This window comes from Bidens hawaiensis, unplaced genomic scaffold (assembly GCF_021521415.1).
Source record: "Bidens hawaiensis isolate Kalapana, Puna unplaced genomic scaffold, B.hawaiensis_p1.1 tig00098716_1, whole genome shotgun sequence".
Taxonomy (NCBI): Eukaryota; Viridiplantae; Streptophyta; class Magnoliopsida; order Asterales; family Asteraceae; genus Bidens; species Bidens hawaiensis.
The window spans coordinates 4443-11142 of NW_027504631.1; the positions used below are offsets into that span (position 1 = coordinate 4443).

At 37.9% G+C, this 6700-nt stretch overlaps 1 pseudogene across 1 annotated transcript; it reads right to left on the reverse strand.

Moving 5' to 3' along the window:
• Nucleotides 1-3492: 3492 nt before the first annotated feature.
• On the reverse strand, nucleotides 3493-5548 carry LOC143608117 (beta-glucuronosyltransferase GlcAT14B-like; annotated as a pseudogene). The gene is made up of 2 exons (XR_013149144.1): nucleotides 4838-5548; nucleotides 3493-3650 (listed from the first exon to the last, which is right to left on the reverse strand). The product of XR_013149144.1 is annotated as a beta-glucuronosyltransferase GlcAT14B-like (transcript).
• Between the last annotated feature and the right edge of the window lie 1152 nt (nucleotides 5549-6700).

Genomic DNA, 6700 nt, shown 5'->3' on the forward strand with positions numbered 1-6700 from the left:
CCTTCAGCTACGCAGATTCTTTTGAATTTTTTACTGGCTGAGGCTCCGTCTGGTGGTTCATTCTCTGGTCTTGGGTTTTTCACCAGGTGAGCCAACTTGTCTGATTTCACATCTCTTTCAATCGCATCCTTCAAAAGGTGGCATGCATCGGTGTTGTGCCCTGTGGACTTGTGAAACTCACAATACTTGCCACTGTTTGGTGGTCTCTTATGGAGTAATGGCTTGGGGCTTTTAAACTGGACATTCTCTGTGCTTAACACTTGCGAAGGCGTTTTGGTGAGGGGAGTCCATATTCTTGGTAGAGGTCTGTTAGGCTCTCTGCCGCCTTCCCTCTTGTCACCTTCTCCGCGATTACGAATGTCTTTTTGGGGCTGGGGTGAACTTGGTTGCGCTTGCTTTTCTGCGGGAGAATAACTGGTTTGTTGCAACCTGGACCATACGGAGTTTTGTTTGCCCCTCCTTTCATTGTTGCGTGGTGCTTCTGTTTGATGCCCTCTATCTCTTGCTCTGTCTTGGGCAATTTGTTTTTCATTTCGCGCGAAGACTCGCGATGCTTCCATAAGCTTGGCCCAAGTGGTTGGCATGTCATCTCTGCTCACGAGAGCTCTGCGGAGTTGATCACTGCGCACACCTTGTATAAAGGCCACGCGCAAGAGTTGTTCAGTGATACCTCCAATTGCAAGAGATTCCTGATTGAAACGAGTTATGTAGTCTTCAATGGTTTCATCATTCCTGCGCACGCAGTGCATGATGTCATCGGGGTCGCGCGTGTGTCTGCGCTGCTGTACAAAGTGAGCCTGGAACTTTTCCAATAGCTCTTCGAACCCATCGATTTGTCCAGTCGGCAAGCTTTCGAACCAGACACGCGCTGCGCCCGTGAGGCAGCGAGCAAACATGTGACACCATGTTGGCATCGTCCAGCTTTCTAGGTTTCCAGTGTTGTAAAAACCTTGTAAGAAATCATCTGGATCCGTTGTACCATCGTACTTGCCTAGACACTTGGCATATTGGTTTTGTGTTGAATGGGAGCCTTCGCGATGCGCTCAGTGAATTTTGAATGCTTCACCAAGATGGCTGGCCTATATGGTGTTGTTACGTCCACTTGCCCTTTCGCTTGTGGGTTGTACGGTGTGTATAGAATCCAGATCGGTTTTGGTTCCAGGCGCTATGTTCATGTGCGCGCGGAGCTGTGACCCTCCTGCATGAGTATCTCGCGTCTTCCTCATGCTGTGCACCTCTTCCTCATCACTAATATCAGCGTGTTCGGTGTGAACAGAGTGACCATCTTCCGGCGCGCGCGCCCTTTTTGTTGTTCCCTGAATGGTTTGTTTATCAAATGCGAGCCTTTGTGTTAAGTCGGCTAACTTTTTGTGTTTGACCAGCTCATTGTATTTGTCCATTAAACGCCGTTGTTCGTTTATGAGCCATTCTTTAGGGTCATTGGTTTCAACTTCCGGACCCATTGGTCCTTTTTGTTTTGCACCAGTAAGATTTTGGAACGTGAGATCGTCTGGAGGAGTTTCAGTCTGGCTATGAGGTGTTGTGATGAAGGGATGGTTACTAGTGGTGCGCGCAGTATCACGCGGCGCCCTCAGAAACTGCTGTCCCTCATTAACATCCTCAAGCTCATTATCCTCCAGAACTTGATCGCTGTTTCGAACACCGGAAACCATGGTGAAGATTTTCAGAGAGAACTGATGAGATAGTGGTTTTGTTGCCGTTGTAACAGGTGATGGCGCCAATGAAGAAACGTGGATCGACTTACTAGTAGACGATCAACTTTCCTCGGGTATGAGTGTGCTATATCACCGATGGTTTTTCGGAGTATGAATTCTTCCACCTACAAAACGAGCAGCACCTTGAACTTACCCCTCAGAAAGGGACAGAGGGGTCCTCTTTGGGGTAACCCTCCGGTGTGAGAATAAGATATTGTAGGAGAAGATAATAATAATCTGAAAGTGAGTAAGGATTTAGAATGTATTTTCTTGCTTACCTCCCCTTGTGGAGGTGGTGTGGTATTTATAGTGTTAGGGTTTCCAATGATTGGGCTCAGATCCAATTAGGGCCTTTTTGGCCTCCTCCTATTGCTTCGCGCCACGTGTCCCTAGGACACCTGGTGCTTTTTCATTGATTATTCTCTGACCAAGGTATTTCACCTGACCCATGTGCAATCACGTGGTAGCACATGGGTTTTGCTGAGTTGTCCACCTTTCATTGGCAGCTGTCAACATCAGCATATTCTTTATTCCTTAAAGGATACCTTCTGGAAGGTTGTCTGATGAGCACAATCATGGTTGTCCTTATCCTGATTTGGATAAGGACGTGGTTGATTATGTGCATGTGTGATATGCGCCTATCCTGGGGATGTGCGAGGTCTTCTCTTTATTCTCACGCGCAGATGTTTCATGCGAAGATGTGATATGCGCAAGCATATGTAATATGTGTGAGCATATGATATGCGCCATGCGCAGATGCGCCACGCGCAGATGTGATATGCGTGAGCATATATGATGCGTGAGCATGTGATATGCGCCACACGCAGATGCGTCACGCGCAGATGTGATATGCGTGAGCATATATGATGCGTGAGCATATGTGATTCGCGTGAGCATATGTGATGCGTGAGCATATGTGATATGCGCCATGCGCATAGGTTTTGGCTTTGTGTCTTCATGACATCCTGATTTCAAGCCTCTTGTCTATATCTTGTGGGTTGACCCGCCCCGCTCGATGTTAAGGCGGGTGCATACCTCTTCAGTTATAAAACCTATTTCTACATATAAAGATAACATTCTTAATAATTCAGGTTACCCAAATCGGCTTATTTGAATTTGAAAACTTAGATTCGAATAAAATTCACAAAATCTCATTTGATTCGGGCCTATTCGAATAAACCGAATCAGAAAAATAAAATAACTCAAAATCACTAAAAAAAACCTTCTTAAACTAATAACTAATTATATAAAATATAAAATAAATATCTTAAACAAAGCCCAAAAACCAATATTATATATATATATATATATATATATATATATATATATATATATATAGGATCAAAGATCATTTTATTTTATTATTTTATATATTTAATAGTATCTGAGGGTAGTTTTGTCATTTATGAAATGTATTTTATGATTACACATATGTAAATTGGTTATTACATATATGTAAACTCTATATATACATGCAATAACAAAAATTCATCATCATCATCATCATCATCATCATACTCAGTATATCCCACCAATAGCAAAGCTATGGTAGGGTCTGAGGAGGGTAAGATGTAGACAGCCTTACTTCTACCCCATAGGGAATTAGGGATTGAGAGGCTGCTTTCGGTGAGACCCCCGGCTAGAATGCAATAACAAAATTAACATATAATAAATGGCAAAACTACCCTTAAATAATAGTAAATATATAAAATAAATATCTAAAATGATTTTTTGCTAAAATATATACACACGTATACATAAAAAGCAAATTCGGGTTATTGAAAATAATGCCCAGATCAACCATTTTCACATAAACGGGTAAAAATAGTCAATCCTAGTCTGCAAGTGAGGGATCTTACTCCTTCCAGCCCAATTGGCTTGTGTGCTCAACAAAATTCCAGCCTCGATTCAGATTGCGAAACGTATAAATAAGATCTGAGAAACATACAAGAAACCAATCACTTTCGTTAAGAACTTTACTATAAATCATATGTGAGTGGTTGACTTCAGTTGCAAATGGACATTGTTTCTAACAAAGGGGCCCCTTGGGTAACGGGTTCGGGTCAGAATGGGTAATTTGGTACAGGCTGGGTTGATCTAAACCACTTTTGCTCAAAAGAAAAATAATTATGAATAATAATTCGTCAAATATGATTACAAAAGCTGCATATATTCCAATATTAACCTTAGGCGACTTTTGGATAAAATGAATTAGCGATTTTGCACTAAAGTTACACTCTAGGCAACTTTCAACACGTTTGACCTAGGGTTGTTCGAAAAGCTCATGGCTCGCTAGCTCATATCTAAACGAGCCAGCTCAGTTTGTAAACGAGTCAAGCCGAGCCCAGGCCAAGATTGGCTCAGCTCGTGGCTCGCTCGATAACCGCCTCTTTGGCTCGTGCAAATTAAACTCCAAATTTAGCATAATAATAATAATAATAATAATATAATAATAATAATAATAATCATAATATAATTAATAACATATAAAAATATGAGAAAAAAAAACAATAATAATACATAAAATATTGTCATAAATTCACTTGTTTATAAATTTTGTATTGTGTGTATGCTAAAAAATATATGTTTCTTTTATGTATCAATATTAGCAAAATAATTTAAAAAGAATTGAAAAATTTACGAGCTGGCTCGAGCTTTTAAAGAGCCGAGCTCAAGCCGGACTTATCAGCTCCTTCAAATAAACGATCCGAGCCGGCTCATTTAAGTTTGAGCTCGAGTCTGGGCTTGCATTGGCTTGTCTCGGCACGGGAACAACCCTAGTTTGACCCGCTTCCTTTAAAGCTGCTCTTTTTTTTTCTTATCTATTGACCCATTAAAAGATCAAGAAAATTAGTTCATTTTTCATGTTCTAATGCTTGAAAATATCAAGAAAATTTGCAGAAAATAATAAGTTTGCCATATATGATTAGGAACTTTATATATATATATTTCAGCATTGACCTTAACTTTTGAATAAAATAATTTAGCAGGTTAAAATCACACACGGGGAAACTTTTGACCCGTTGACCTGTTTCCTTTAAAACTAACTATATTTTAATATTATCTAATGACCCATCATAAAACATAATGAATTAAGTGGATTAGTAATGAAAATAACTAACCATCTTGAGTCACAAGAGGATAATCAGAAGCACTAAGATTAATAAACCAATCCCAATCTTTATTCCTTTTCAAGAGAATCGCACACGCATGCAGCGTGTTCGACACCATTGTGGGCCCTCTAGATGTCACCATATTCGCTTTCATGATCATATAAACATTCCCAACTTCCTGAAACATGGGATCTTTCTCAACTCGTGCTGCAAGCTCCATACGTTCTGCGTGTTCGGATTCAAGATCAAGATGAACCACATAATAATTCCAAGGATGATATAATGCTCTAAGTGTTCTCCAGAGCTTGTTTAAGTCCCCTTTTGATCCGGATATCAAATAAGCGAAACGAGGGGTCGGGGGTTAGATTGTGAATATGGGGATTTAACTTTTTCTTCAACAAAATGTGGGATTGTGTGATTTGGGGAGGTTTTAGGGGTGAAAAGTGGGAAAAATGTATTGATTTGGTACAAAGGAGGAATGAGGCCCATGTTGAAAGATGTTAATAAGAGGAATAATAATATTATTGAGGTTATTGCAAGAGGGAATGCCCATGGTTTGTCTGTGTGGAAACATTTACAATCTTTTAATTTTATCATGATCTAATGATGTAAGCTAACTTTTAACTCCCTCTTCACAAACTTTGATTTACTGCGAGTTGTAGTGCATGCGGTTCGAAAAGGGCTTCGTGTGTCACTGCGTAGGTTGCGGTGCAACGGTTGAAAGCTGTTGAATGAAAACGTTCAAGAAAGTTAGTTTGGTTTTCGTTCTTAAAAAGTGAAGGAATATAGTTCGTTTTTCATGTTTTGATGCTTACAAATCAAGAAATGTAGTTCACTTTTCACGTTACCGTGCTTAAAAAGTCAAGATTTTTTCTTCTTCTTTCAACTTAAAATTTAAGAAATTTTGGTGTTTTCACTTTCATGCTTATAAAAAATCAAGGAAATTAGTTCAATTTCATGTTTGCAAGCTTAAAAAAATCAAGAAATTAGTTCAACTTACATGCTTCCAAGCTTAAAATTATCAAGAAATTAGTTCTTTTTTCATCTTTCCATGCTCAAAAAATCATTAAAAATGGTTCGATTTACATGTTTCCAAGCTTAAAGAATTAAAAAAATAAAATAAAAATAGAAAAAAATAGTTCAATTTTCATGTTTCCATGCTTAAAATATCAAGAAAAATTTATTCATGTTTGGTAGTGAGTAACAGAGTTAGAAAAAAAAAACCTACAATACTTGTTAACCAGCATAAGAACACCATTATTATCACCAAAATACAAACTTTTGTGTGTGCAATCATATTCCAACATTCCTAAACACAAATCAATTAATCAAATCACACCCGTATGAAAAAAAAACTGTCAATATTCAATTCACTAATTAGAAACACCTAAACAATAAATAAAACAACGAGGCCAATACAAATCACATCATATTTCAACACATTCTGATCAAATCACAACAAATTAACAAAAAATATCACATACCCGATAAAATTATACCAATAAACATAAATAAAGAATTACCACCTTTTGAATTTGTTGATTGAGTGCAGAAACAGAGTATTTGTGGATTTGATCTGTGTTATTATTATTATTATTATTATTATTATTATTTTCTTCTTTGAATCTTCATGGTAGTCTTTTGCCTGGAAAATTAATATAAATTTTGGATTTATATGGGAAATCATAAATTGACACCACATCATAAAATCAACCGCTGGTTTCTAATTTTCTTTCTTGCAAGAAATCAAGGACAAAAATAGTCAGAGACGGTTTAAAAACAGGAAGGATATTACAGTATAATTTAAAACTTTAATAATATATTAATTAATATCAAATAAAATCTAAAAGTACTTTGTTTTTCACTTATTCA